This window comes from Anoplopoma fimbria, chromosome 14 (genome assembly GCF_027596085.1).
Source record: "Anoplopoma fimbria isolate UVic2021 breed Golden Eagle Sablefish chromosome 14, Afim_UVic_2022, whole genome shotgun sequence".
NCBI lineage: Eukaryota > Metazoa > Chordata > Actinopteri > Perciformes > Anoplopomatidae > Anoplopoma > Anoplopoma fimbria.
The window spans coordinates 15,170,312-15,184,420 of NC_072462.1; positions in this window are offsets into that span (position 1 = coordinate 15,170,312).

Below are 14,109 nucleotides of genomic sequence, written 5' to 3' on the forward strand. Positions count from 1 at the left end.
TGTCTTCTACTAAATGGGTTCTTTACATGCTCTTCACTCATTCAAGTTTCTTAAATAGCAGCCCGGGTGTAGCCGCAGAATCCCTCTTTCTGAGAGAGTACGTTTAATCTCTACCATCAGCTGGAAGTTTAAATGAGCTGTGGGGAAAAGGAGAAGACAGCCATCTTTCTCTTCACAGACCTAATAGTCTCCACCATCAGCAGCACTTCATACACAACCGCTGGCTGGCAGATTAGAAGGAAGGCTCACCACAAACACAGACAGACGCACGCACCAGCACGCTAGTGACTGCAAGTCATATGCATGTGCTTTTATTTAAAGTATATTTGTGGAAATGCACAAATTATAATATATACAAATGCATTCACACATGATGACCTTTTTTGGGCAATGCAGCAATCCACCCACACGCACGCAAACACACTTCTTTTGAGTTGGGATATATGACAGAAGCTTTGGTCGTTCCACAGCCACTCTCTTTGTAACTTGATATCACTTTTCCAGGTTCTCCTTTTTCCTCAAAGAGCTTTCTGGTTGCTTTATACGCATCTGTCATCCATGAACGGCACAAAGTGGAGGAAATGGTAAAAGTCCAAGTCCTCTGCAAGCAGCAAAATCAAAACTAATGTGGAGTAACACTTGTTAGAACACAGGTGGAGCCCTCTATAGGGACTCTTCTGTCTAGCAGGGCAGTGGATCTGAAAAGTCAATCCTGGATTGTCTCACACACTCATTGATTATGTGTATGTGCAAAGCCCTGACAAACAGGGAGTCAAATTCACATCAACCATGGAGGCAGAGTGGCTCATTAGTCATACAACCACCCCTTAACCATGATGGGCCAAACTTTTGCCAGGCAACAACAGGAAGAGGTTTCTGATCATCCCACTGAAAGAAATCATCTTTACGAGCACTGAGACTATTACTGCTTGGTCTACAAATCACTTCAACTAATGGGTGCAGAATGGAAAGAGAAAAACCATAACACTCAGTAATCAAAGCCAGAGAGACATACAGTTGTCTACATAGATTACCATTTAAAATAGTTAGAGTCAATCTTTTTAAAAATCAATCCCATGACTGCTTGTACGAGAAAGGAATCGTTCATTTTGATAATATACCCCTTAGGAGTTGTTGAAGACCAAAAACAGAGCTAAATGATTGCTAACCCTAACCCTTAAATTCACCAGGTGCGAACAAAACAAAACACCAAATAAATGATAATCTATTTATGTTGCTGAGTGTGTAAATAAGCACTAAAATAATCGACAACAATGAGATGGAAATGACCACAAAGAGTCTCACAATGGCCACAAAGAGACTCGAAATGAACATGAGAGACTCAAAATGACAATAAAGAGATACAAAATGACAATAAAGAGATACAAAATGACCACAGGGAAAAGCTGAATTACCACAGTGAGATGTAATATGACCACAAATAAATCCAAAATGAACACAAAGAAGACCCCAAATGAAAACCGATGCAGTATGACCACAGAGAGATGCAAAACAACTACAATGAGATGCAAAATTACCACAGAGACACAGAACCCCAGAGAGATGCACACCAACTTACAAAATGTGCACAAAACAACAAAAAGAGTTTAACAACTCTAACATCTGTGTGTCGTGCTCCTATGCAGGAGAGGTTGTGGGGGCTTTTGCACATCTGTGAAGCCCATTGTCTCGTGACCTTCAGTCTCATCCCATGACAATAAGAGATGAAGTGTAAACCACTGTTACCTCACACTCTGTGGGTACTGTTTTACCACTGATGGCTGCAGGGCTTAACAACAGTGAAACCTACATAACAGGGAAATATCTCATTTACATTACTGTATATTTTAACACCATGCAAGAGCACAGCTGAAGTCAAACACAGTAAAGTTATACCAACATACTGTATATACAAAAGGGTCAATCCCTAATGACTAAAAGACCAAAAAACTGAAGTAAATAACTAAAAATGGTGTACCCAAATTTAAACCATGGTATCTTTCTAATGTCCAAGAAGGTGCACTGTAGTTTTAGCAAAATAAACAAATATTGCAAAATGCTGTATCTAGTTTACTGAATATTCCAGCCACACTCACTGTTTGTCCCAAGAGATTCGAAATGAAACACCTCCACTAAAAGAGTAAACAGTTCATTTGTCAAAGCAGATCAGAAAGTACATGCTGCAGCTGATAACTCCTTTGTTGAGACTGTGATGGACAAGTTATTTTGTATGGTCAGTGTGTTTACCTGTTAACCAAAATGAGCTGAACCAGTGCACATAAGGATACGTTAACTGGACAAATCAGAGGACAGCTGAAGTAAAGCAGCATTGTGAGACACGAGTCAAAGCCACATGAGGTCAAGTAAGGCAGACATCCTTTCTTTGGCATAAACAACCAATCTTACTCAGTATATGTTGCAGCCTGAGTTACCTGTGCCACAACACTATGAAAACACAATACTCCTCATGTCCAATTCAAACCAACTGGCCCCCTAAAAATCAGACAATTTTCTGGATTGTATATTATGCAGATTCACTAAGCAGAGAATTACAGCATAGTTTGGCAAACTCACAGTGCAACTAAAAGTGTACAAAACAGCTATGATTATTATTTGTGTTTGTTCCAGCCTCCATCAAGCTGCTGAACTCTTAGTGCAAAGAAGCAATGTGCGATAAATGCACAAGCAATTTGGCACTTTAAATCTGCCGTGTTGTCAATGTCTCATGTCTCTTACTGTATGTTTGACCCTTGACCCCATGTCTAGCAAATGTCTTTGCATGTTTGTTAGCAGCGTCATTGCACAACAATCTCTCCCTGCAGTCGGTTTTCCAGATTCCTTTATAATTTCTTTGGCTGGGTCTTCTGAGAAAACCTTTTGGCAAAAATATTCAAATGTGGTCGAGGTTTCCCTTCAGGCAAAACTATCTGTCTTTCATGTTAACATATTGAGAGAAATCTCCTCAACGTGGTAATAGCTGATATCTTTTGAAAACATTCATTCACTACTGTCCCTGCTTGCCCCACAATCAGTCAAATGCATTCTCTGTCAAAGCTGACTCAGCTTTTTAGTAAAAAAGAAAATAATCCCTCCATTGTAGTGTAATTATATGCATATGGATTTTAACATTTTAGATACAGCCTAATTGTGTCTTTGATATTGATTTCAATATCTTACCATCATGATCTTCCAACGCTGCCAATATCAATATCCTTTTCTTGCAGTCTAACAGGGATTTGTGCCACAGTGAAGCTGATCTGAGCAGCAAGTTAGAGCCAACATTTCTCTGTTACTTATACATTCTTTTCACCTTCGATATGTGCGCATAAACAATTACATTTTCAACCTAATTAGCCCAAATCTGTCTCAGACTTTAGATCTCCTTTGCTACAGAGTGCAGTTTGCTTCTTTCCCTCCAAAAAACGTTTAGAACTCAGAGCTCCTCCTACTACAGGAAACACCACTTGCTAAATCAAAATAAGTCACAAAAGATCCTTTAGACATAAATATTATGATTTATCAGCAAACAAATCTCAGAAAACGTGTCAGACAGATTACATTTCCCACAACTAAAACCAAAACAACGTCTAAAAAGGAAGCCAAATTGTCTCTTTGTTCCTATGTCTGAAAATGGAGATGAGCTTGTAAAAAATGATTAAATGAAGAAGTTTAAGTCCAAACCTGTGTCTTATTTTTTGAATAAGGAGTAATACAAAATGTTTGTGATGTTTTTCTAACAATACCCAATCTACTTAACTTGCCCCAAAGTATCAGTCAATGCGTATTACCACAAAACAGATACTTCAGAGTGTGTATTTGTACATCTTACTTTAATGTAGAGGGCACAGGGTTCTTCTTCTTTGAGTTTTTACGGCAGCTTTCATCCTTTTAGTTGCATTACTGCCATCTTGTGGTGATGTTCCCCTTTAGCACTCTGCCCTGAATCTGTCCCATTCATTGTCATTCATCTGTCATCACATTCTGTTTCACTTCTGCATTTTTTTCCTGCTGATTTAAGCACATGCACTATGGTTTCAATATCTTGACTTTTTTTTTTACAAAAATAGCTGTGTCCATTGCTCACCTTGTGTCTTGCTACTCTTGATTTTTTCCCCCCCCTATGCTATGTTTTTCCACATTTCCCCTAACAAGCAGCTTGTTTCACAGCTTTCTCACTTCCCATAATGCCTTGAGGACTGTATAATTATCTTGCCTGTTAATTGTGGCGTTGCAACAGCTATAAAGCTTCAGATATGGGGTCAAGAACTAATTGCAATACTACAAAACATATTGATGAGTGCATCACAGGGAGGTGTGTTTTTTGATGCTATTTTACATACAATTATGCATTTTAATGGTATTTTTGACTATCATTACCATATTTGTAAAGAAAAAACATGGATTATATGAGCAATTATTTTTTCTGGTAGTTCTCCAATCAGAGGGTCAAGGTGGTCTCCAATCAGATACCCGGCTTCGGCAGTCGATGTGTCCTTGGGCAAGACACTTAACCCCAAGTTGCTCCTGAAGGCTTGCCATCGGTGTGGACTGGATGTTGCATGAATGTTAGTTAGAGTCTGATGGTGGCACCTTGCATGGTAGCCTGTCATCAGTGTGTGAATGGGTGAATGATATGTAATATACTACTGATTGTAAGTCGCTTTGGATAAAAGCGTCTGCTAAATGACTGTAATGTAAATGTGTAACTCATTTTCAGGTTTGTGATTCAGATGTTTAACACATTCAGAAAGAGGAGAAGGTTTTTTTCATTCGCGTCAAATTACATTTATGACAATTATTTTACAAAACTATTGGATTGTTTACTTGTATTGTTTACTTGTATTTCAGAACCTCCTGCTGTTTAATTAACAAGCTCTGTGTCTCACTGTGTAAAAAGAGACTGGGATCATGCTTTTTGTGTAAGGCAACGTCAGGCTCAACATCAGACTTAAACATTGGTTCTTAACTTTTTTAAATTAAATGAAACAAATAAATACATACATGTAAATGTAGTGAATTGTTTTGTATTTAACTAATGGTATCGGATACCAGATCTGATCCAGCTATTTGAGTCAGAATGAAACCAATATCCAATATCAGTATCAGTATCGGTGCATCTCTAGGGTTTTTTGTGTCTTCAGTGTAACCTGGTTGCAAACTAATTCACTTGTAAGGGACAATAAAGACACATTGAACTATTACATTTTTTTTTTTTTTTAAACCATACAAGACAATAGTGTTTTTTAGGTCCAGGTTTGGCACAGTTCTCCACCCAGTTCCCCCTAGGTGTAATACACACAGATGCACAGTTACTACCTCTCAGTTTCAGATTGTATTCTTCTCAAAGTTCAGCAGCACTTTGCTTTTATCTTCTTATCGTGTGTTTCATCGCTTTTATGAACCTGAAAGTAACTGTCTCGGATTTCAGGGCTGTTCCTGGACATACCAAAGCCTCAAACGAGGTAAAGGAAATACCTAATTCATAATTTCTGGATTTGACAGAGCCATAATTTGTGCATTTGAACATGTCAGAGTTGAAGGTGCTTTGACCTCACTGAAGTGAGACATGATGGCCCGCAGGCCCCCCCGGGTCTGTGAATGTGGCCGAAGCTTCAGCAGACCACACCACATGATTCCCATGCTTATTACCTCAGCTCCGTAGGTGGCTGGCCGTCTGCGTCTGTGCTGGAGTCAGTGTCAGTGAGTCTGTACATATGTTTGTGCTCTGAGGGATTATGATATTCTTTCTCTTTTACGGATATACCATCAAACATTGTGGAGTCTTTTTTTGTGGCATGGTATGTAGGATAAATGCAGTATATTACCAATCAGGTTTGAGGATTTAGTTACACCTACAGTCAGGGGCGCCGCTATTTTGGGCCCCATGAAAAGAATCTTTACAGGGCCCCCAACACAGCGGCAAAATTTTTTGATGCTATTTTACATACAATTATGCATTTTAATGGTATTTTTGACTATCATTACCATATTTGTGAAAGAAGAACAGCATGACAGTTGACATGTACAGTAGGGGAAGAACTGAGCACTCTGAATACTAACTCACTAACTCTGAATTTTTTCTGTATTATAATTTCATCATCATTAGGGGCCTCTCTGGGCCCCCTCCATCATGGGCCCCTAGAATCCGTTCCTTTACCCCCCCTTTTCGCGCCCCTGCCTACAGCCACGTCACAAGTTCTGCCTTTGTACTTTTTTTATTCATTTATTTGGATTGCCATTAGATGTTAATAGACAATAGTTCTGGGGTTCACAGGAAAAAATACAATGTTGCATAAATTACGTAAATTATACAAAAAAATCTAATATATTACGTACATAATGCACATCTATTAAAACATACACAGAAAACATGTCATTAAGCACAATAAAAGATACAGTACAATCTGTAATATAATCAGCACTACTGCAGCATAAACATAACTACCTAGTGCACAAATAAAAACCTTGTAACAGCATGTATAAACAGATCAAACTAAACTCTCGTATTTCAGTTTGAACTATTATATGAATACATATTTTAAACTGTGCTGCCATTTTTGCCAGGAAGTTTGCAACTCTAAACTCACTAAACAGATTAATTAAAATATGCACATGAAATATTAAGTCAACTTGTATTAATGCTCATGCAAATCCATTCGTTTGTTAATTGTTGTACTGATAGTGAACATCTCTGATGGGATGCATCATGTCATTAGTGATTTAATTAAAGGTATCACTAGAGGGCAGCAGAGGACATGATATGGAGTATAATACACAGCCATACCTACATGAGCTTCACTTCACTGACTCACCAATATGTCAAGATGAACTAGATCCAGATGTGCTAGAAGTGTATTCATTTTAACAGCTTTACTCCACAATATCCCAAAATATAAACTAGTGGTAGATTCCCCCCTGACCTACTTAAGAGTTGACATATTTCTCTTACATCACTGTCATTTTGTATTTCTGAAAAAAATGAATAATCCTGATTTTCCTCTAAACCCAGAATACCGACCCCATGCCTGCACAGTTCTACCAAGACCTGTTGGGGGAGGAGGAGGAGGAGGAGGAGGAGGAGGACTGTGAGGTAGGAAACAGGGTGGGTTGGGGGGGGGGGTCATCAGGAAGTTGGAATGTGGGTCCCTGTGTGTGATGTGATTGTTAGCAGAAACGTGTCAGCCCCAAGCCCACCGCCACCAACCCACCACCACCACCACCACCAACCCTGAACCACACAGCCCTGCACGGGGTTGTGAAAGTAGAGCTCTGTACGTCTACATGCATGCACGCGTGTGTGTGTGTGTGTGTGTGTGTGTGTGTGTGTGTGTGTGTGTGTGTGTGTGTGTGTGTGTGTGTGTGTGTGTGTGTGTGTGTGTGTGTGTGTGTGTGTGTGTGTGTGTGTGTGTGTATCTGCGTACACACAATGTATCTCTTAGCCCTGCACTTCTATGAAGGCCCAGATACCTTATCATTGCCTTCTCTAGTGGAACAAGGGTAAACTCACTCACGAGGTCGAGGGTGAGGGAGGGGGGGATGTAAAAGGACTCAGGGGGCACACCACAGGCCCATGTGTGGCCATGCAGGTTGCAACCATCCTGGATTAGCAGCAGGTTTAATATTCTCCATCTTTTATTTGGCATGGTGGTGGCTGAGTGGGAGTGTTCGTGCTCCTCATCAACAAGTGACGTATCAATCACTATACATCACGTTCCGGTCATTATAATAACCTAACATGCAGTTTTAACATTGTTTCTTTGCTTTTTGTCACAATGCTCAGTTTTTCAAAATTGGATTTTGTGTTAATTTGCCTGCAGTTTGGATACGTTTTAGATCAAGGAGTTGGACTTTAAAGGTGCAGTCTGTAGAGCTGAGAATTCATAAGCAGCAGAACTTTATCCGCACAAGACTGACTTACAAAATCCCTTTGTTTATGTTTCAGAAATTGGTCATAAAATCCACTCTGTTTAACCCATTACTACTGTAGGGTGTGAATGAAAACACATTGCAAGCAGGAATGAATGTTTTTATAGATCTTTTAAACGAAGAGATATCAAATTCATACTTATTCTGTCAAATAAGGCAACTCCTTAGTGTCACCTGGAAAAGATTTACCCTGAAAAAAGTGCAATCTCTGCAGCTTTTGTTTTCCTTCTCTCCCTCTTTCCTCCACTCTGGCTCAGCTCCTGAAAAGCCAAACTGTGGATGGGTTTTCAGCCACAAACCTCACAGCTGGTCTTTGGTGCGGGTGCATCTGGGCAGGCTCCCCTCCCTGATCCAGGATCCTGGCTGGACTGGTGGTTAGCCACACCAGCGCTTTCACCTGCCTGTCTGCTGAAGCCTCACCAGACTTTAAGCCGCTCTAAACAAGCGGTAACATCAGACCACACACTCAATAGTAGTGGACAGCCAGGAGGTAGGGAGTATTATGTATTTAACCCCCTGTGTGTGAGTGTGTGTGTGTGTGTGTGTGTGTGTGTGTGTGTGTGTGTGTGTGTGTGTGTGTGTGTGTGTGTGTGTGTGTGTGTGTGTGTGTGTGTGTGTGTGTGTGTGTGTGTGTGTGTGTGTGTGTGTGTGTGTGTGTGTGTGTGTGTGTGTGTGTGTGAGTGTGTGTGAGAGAGAGAGTGCACGTGTTTCAGTGTGTATAAGTGGTGCACAGTTGCACACAATTTTCCAGCATAAAATTCACAAGAAAACGGCTCCCATGGTTGTTTTCTTGTAATCCTGCATTTAGCTTTTATTCACTTCTCACCTGATGCTTCAACCTAACACAGCACCTTGTTTCACACTATTTTCTGTTACCTTGTCATTTGCACCGGGATGACTGGGATTTGTAGTTCTTCAAGAGGAACTTTTTGTGCCACACAGTGTGCTTTTAAGATATGACTTTTAATGGGCTTTAGACACTGTTTGCATCCAGAGGTTTGATTTTTAATGCTGCAGAAACACAGTCCAGAGCAAGAGCAGCGGTGAGACTGTTTAGAGCCACCGGTCAGCACACTGTTGCTTTCTGACTTCTGTGGTTGATGCATTGTATGTCTGCCAGGCTGAATTTAGATTTTATGTTTCAGAGCAAATACTAATTAGCAAGCATGGTCACGCAACATGTTAGGATTTTTTTTTTTTTTTTTTAAAGTGAGGACAGGTTTTATGTACTTTACAGTGTGCATAAACAGGTTCTTTGAGAGGCTATAGATTATATAGAAAGGATTTGATTCAGTTTTTGTTTTTTTATGTAGAGAAAGTTATCCACTGATACAAGTTTCCTCTGTCCTTCGTTTTCATCAGTTTCATCATTTTCATGTCCAACGCAGTTAAAAGTTATTTTCACATAATAATTTGCTTTTTGCTGAATTTAAGCTGCAATATATAAACTTTTGCCACCACTCAAATGCTCTGCTATGCAGACTAAGTGATTAAACCAAAACATTTACATAAACTGCAATTGCACTTTCTAATCTCAGTCAGTGTCATTTTTTTTAAATTTCTCAAAGTTTGTGAGGGGGCTGCAAATGGGAAATCATTTTGTAATTCTTCGTATTTGCAGTAAAAATGGATATAATGCTGGGATGATTTTATGCATGCAGTCTGTATTTAAATTGTCTGTGTCGATATCATTTTTTTCATATTACGCATAGACCTTGTTAAGTGTTCCTTTTTAATTTGATTTTACTTCGGTGTCATTTCTATTGACACGTATTGTATGAGGTAGCATTCGAGCTCCTTTGTTGAGTTATTTAGTCTCAAATAGTCTCTCACTGTGTGATCTCAAAACAGTTTCTCCTCTCATTCATTTATTTTACTTGTAACTGCAAATAGGAATAATCGATGTTTTTAGGAGCTTTAAAGCGAATGATAGCAAAAAGATATTTAAGTTTCAAAATATTTTGGGGATTTTCGTAACATTTTAATTGCACAGCTTATTAAATAAATACATTTGTATCATGTTAAACTTACCTTTTTTCTTTTGTACGAAAGTTTCCATGTCGTGACTGATCAGCCATCCGTTACTGGGGCAGAACAGCTGAACTTTAACCCATCCTCCATCCAACACAAGGCCCAATTACTTCAGACCGATTGGGTGCAAAGTTATTGATCTTTCTTTTTTACATTTTGCCGCTAGAGGATGCAACTCAATGTGCTATTACACTTCTGAAGGAAGCCCTTTCACACTTCTTCTTTTTTTTAAATGCAATACCAAATAATCGACACAATACAATATCGGTTTATGGATCGAAATAGTTGTTACCAAACGTTTCATACCTTCTTACCTACGTGTCTATTTGTTCTGACACTGTTAAACTTCTCTAAATGTGAACAGTTGTTTGTTTGAGTGGATAAAATTATGTTACGTTTTTACTTTTTTTTTTGCTGTATTTCCACTGTCTTTTGTCCAGCTGATCAGGTTTTTATTTTCTTTTTTGTTAGATTTCATTTGTGTGACGCACCGTAAACGCGCCTTGTTGGAGGCTGTTAGTTAATTATAGTGTGAAGCTTTCAAGCTGCACCTCCACCTCCACGTCATCTGTTTGTGAGGGTTGCCTTTAACTCTGTAAAATGATCAACACGTTGAGTTTGGGGTTGTTGAACAATTGCTTTTTTTTCGCCTCTTACTTGCTCATTAAGCCTTCAGTCAATTTCCACGTGGTCCGTTCCGCTTAAATGATGAGTTTCACTTTAAACTCTATTCACAGTTTCTTTTATGAAAGCCAGTGAGTAGCAGTTTTTTTTTTTTAATTTGGCAATTCCAACTAAACTGTTTATATCTCTGCTACATCAGTTTTCATGCCAATTAGGCTCCATGGCTAAAACGGAACCATGAAAACACTTGTAGGTTTGCAGACAGACAGAGTGCACATCGATGTAAATATAAAAACTTGAATATCTGAATAATTGAAAATCAATTTGGATTCATCGTAAGTTGTTATCAAATGTTTAGAAAAGGTTTCAACTTTATTATATTGAGCTTTCCACGCTAAACATAGGTTCCAGCTAGTGACACGTGAGCCAAAAACTGTAAACCCTTTTTACATTTTTGGTGTGACGGCTAATTTCTTCTTTCGCCTCTTTCTTTTTCTCTTTAGTATAAAATCAGGTTTTCCTTTTGCAGTATCTGTACTTATCAATAAACAAACATTACCAAACATGAGGTTTATCTTGGCAATTATTTTGTAATGACGTTGAAAAGCAAGATAAATTGTAATTACAATCTTACAATCAATTTCTTTGCATATTCTCGTCTTATTTACATTGAAAACAAAGTTTAGTGCAATTGGAGCAGTTTTGCAAGCCTAACGTTAATTGTGTTGATACAGTAATAGAGATGCATGCCATTTGGAAGTCCTTCAGAGCTCCGTGTGCAGCTGCGTGTGTGTGTGTGTGTGTGTGTGTGTGTGTGTGTGTGTGTGTGTGTGTGTGTGTGTGTGTGTGTGTGTGTGTATGTGTGTGTAAAAGAGAAAAGTTTCCTTGTAGCTTAAAAACTCAGCAAAACATTTTAAACGTTGTAAACTGTTACGTGAGACTGATTTCAGGGTCTCTAACGTTTTCTTTCAACCCCTTCAGTTAATGTGTTTTTGATAAGAGGTTTCAACATTTGTCAGAGATTAAAACCTCAGACGGAATTGTCTAGATATCCAAATTTGAGAAACTGTATGCAAATGTTATTTTGCAACTTTTTCCAAGAGCACGTTTTTTGGACAAAAGCTACGATATATTTAGAGGTTGCATCTCCAGTTATCAGTAATCAATTGAAATGTCTTCGAATCATATTTACACAACAACAAAACAAAACGACTCTATCTGCTATACTTTCACCCGCTGCTTTCAACACCAGGCTCACTTATATGACTGAGCTATCATTAATCTGCGTTTCAGTCCTGCCCATCTCCAGAAGTGTGTTACTATTGACAGATCGCTGATGGACAAACATCCACCTCATGCTGCGTCCCTCCATCACACAGAATGATGGGGAAATCGACTCTGTGAACGCGTGCGTAATGAGATAACAACCCAAAATACAAAATGAGACATTTTATGCGCACACTTAGCCTAAGCAAGTCGTCAGTTGTCATGCTGCTCCTGGCTTTCTCTCTAAATATCAAATATGCTGCTTATTGGTTGTGGTATAGTTTCCAGAGAGACATAACTAAGCTCCATACATTCAAATGACAGTTCGAGAACAACACATGTAAAAAAATAAAATCAGTGGTGGTAAAAATGTCTAACTATACTTACTATAGCACTTACTATATTCGGATTAGTCTGTTGCAATTATTGTTTTCATAGTAATTTGCCTCTGCACTATACTTTTGCTCTGGCTTATGCTTTGAGATGCTTGTTTAAGAAAGGAGATGCACTTATGACTTCTGGTGACTAGTAGTTCTCTTGAATACCTATGTTGAATACACTTCCTGTAAGTCGCTTTGGATAAAAGCGTCTGCTAAATGACTGTAATGTAATGTAATGTAATGTAATACTTATGTTGTAGTTGTAGTAGCCTACTGCAAAAAAAAAAAAAAAAAAAAAAAAAAAGCCATCGTTTTGTTTGCTTTGCATGGTTTAGTATGTCTTTCACTAGCAGGTCAGCTGAATACGCCGGCGTGTCATGGCTGTCGATGCAAACATGGCTCCGTACGTTTTGTTGTGAACTCAGAACTCCTGTGGATCGGTCCGCGGTGTGGAGACTAAACCTGTGTGAAGCCACAGGCCTAAACATCCCCTACACCGACTGAAGCTCATTCATAACATTCAGAGACAAACTAGTTGATTGGTTCTGTTAATGACACACACACACACCGATAGAATCACAGGGAAAACATAGGGTTGATTGATTAATCCTGATCAATAATTCGGTCATAAGCAGTGACACAACTTGTTCATCTACAATATCTGATGATGCATCTGTCATATTTAGATGTGCTTAATAAACCACATGACTGGAGAAGGTAGAGTTTGCGCGTAATGGCGCATGAGGAGCAGATATCAAATGGATTCCTTCTACCAGACTGGGATTAGGTAGTGGTTTAGTGGAGAGAGACTGGGATGAGGGCCCGGGAGGAATTATAATTTGGTGTATAAACCAATGCTATTCCTGCTCAGACAACCCCCCCCCCCCCAAGAACTACGTCGCGGACTACGCTTCCGCTTCGCACGGTTGGTCAGTGATGCTCAGTGGAGGGTTGGAGAGGGAGCGCGTGCGAGAGAGAACGAGTTTAGAGAGAGAGAGACAGAGAGAGAGAGAGAGAGGGGGAGAGAGAGAGAGAGAGAGAGAGAGAGAGAGAGAGAGAGAGAGGAGGGGGAGGGGAGAAGGAGAAGGAGGCGACGAACCTGCTCCTCTGGGACTCGGCTACATCTCACTGCTAGGTGCTACCACCGGACTCACTAAACGGTCCTCGGCTGTAAAATGCACAATTAAGCGCCGGAGCAGAGCAGAGGACCTCCACGGACACGGCTCTCCACTTGTAGGCTAAGACATCTGGACTAACTGTGAGAGGAGAGGTGGAGAGGTGGAGAGGTGGAGAAAGAAACAACGAGGAATGGAGACTCTGTGCAGCTTCATCGCCTGGATTATCTGATCCTGGACAGAGCGTTGCATACTGAAGACTGTGTGTTTCTCGGTTGTCCAACTCTAACCACACGACGTGTTGTGTTGGGTTTTTGTTTTTTTTGTAGGTAAGCTGATCTCCTGACCCGGCTCCGTGTGTTGGTTGTTGTTGCGTAGAGTACAGGCTTCTTCTCTACCGGTGGAGGAACCGCTCCTCTCTGCAGAAGTGACACCGTTTGAGTGCAGAGGATTGGGGGTTTTTTTGTTTTTAAAAGAAGACTTCGTGTTGTGTTCAGGACAACACTATGTTGCGATACAACAATAACGCTCATGTCTTTTGTTTTAAGGAACACGAATAGGAAATAATACCCTAGTTTCCTTAAAGAGAAGGGGGGGAGGGGGGGGGGGCAGCCTTATTCTCCCCCAAAAAAGAAGTCAGCCATCACACGTTTAATGTTAGGAACAATATAGATTGTGGACTTCCCTTTTATTCTAATAATATCTTCTAATATAACTTCCAAACCTTCAGCTTTTTTAAAAAAAAAAAAGAGGAAAAAAAAGGCAAT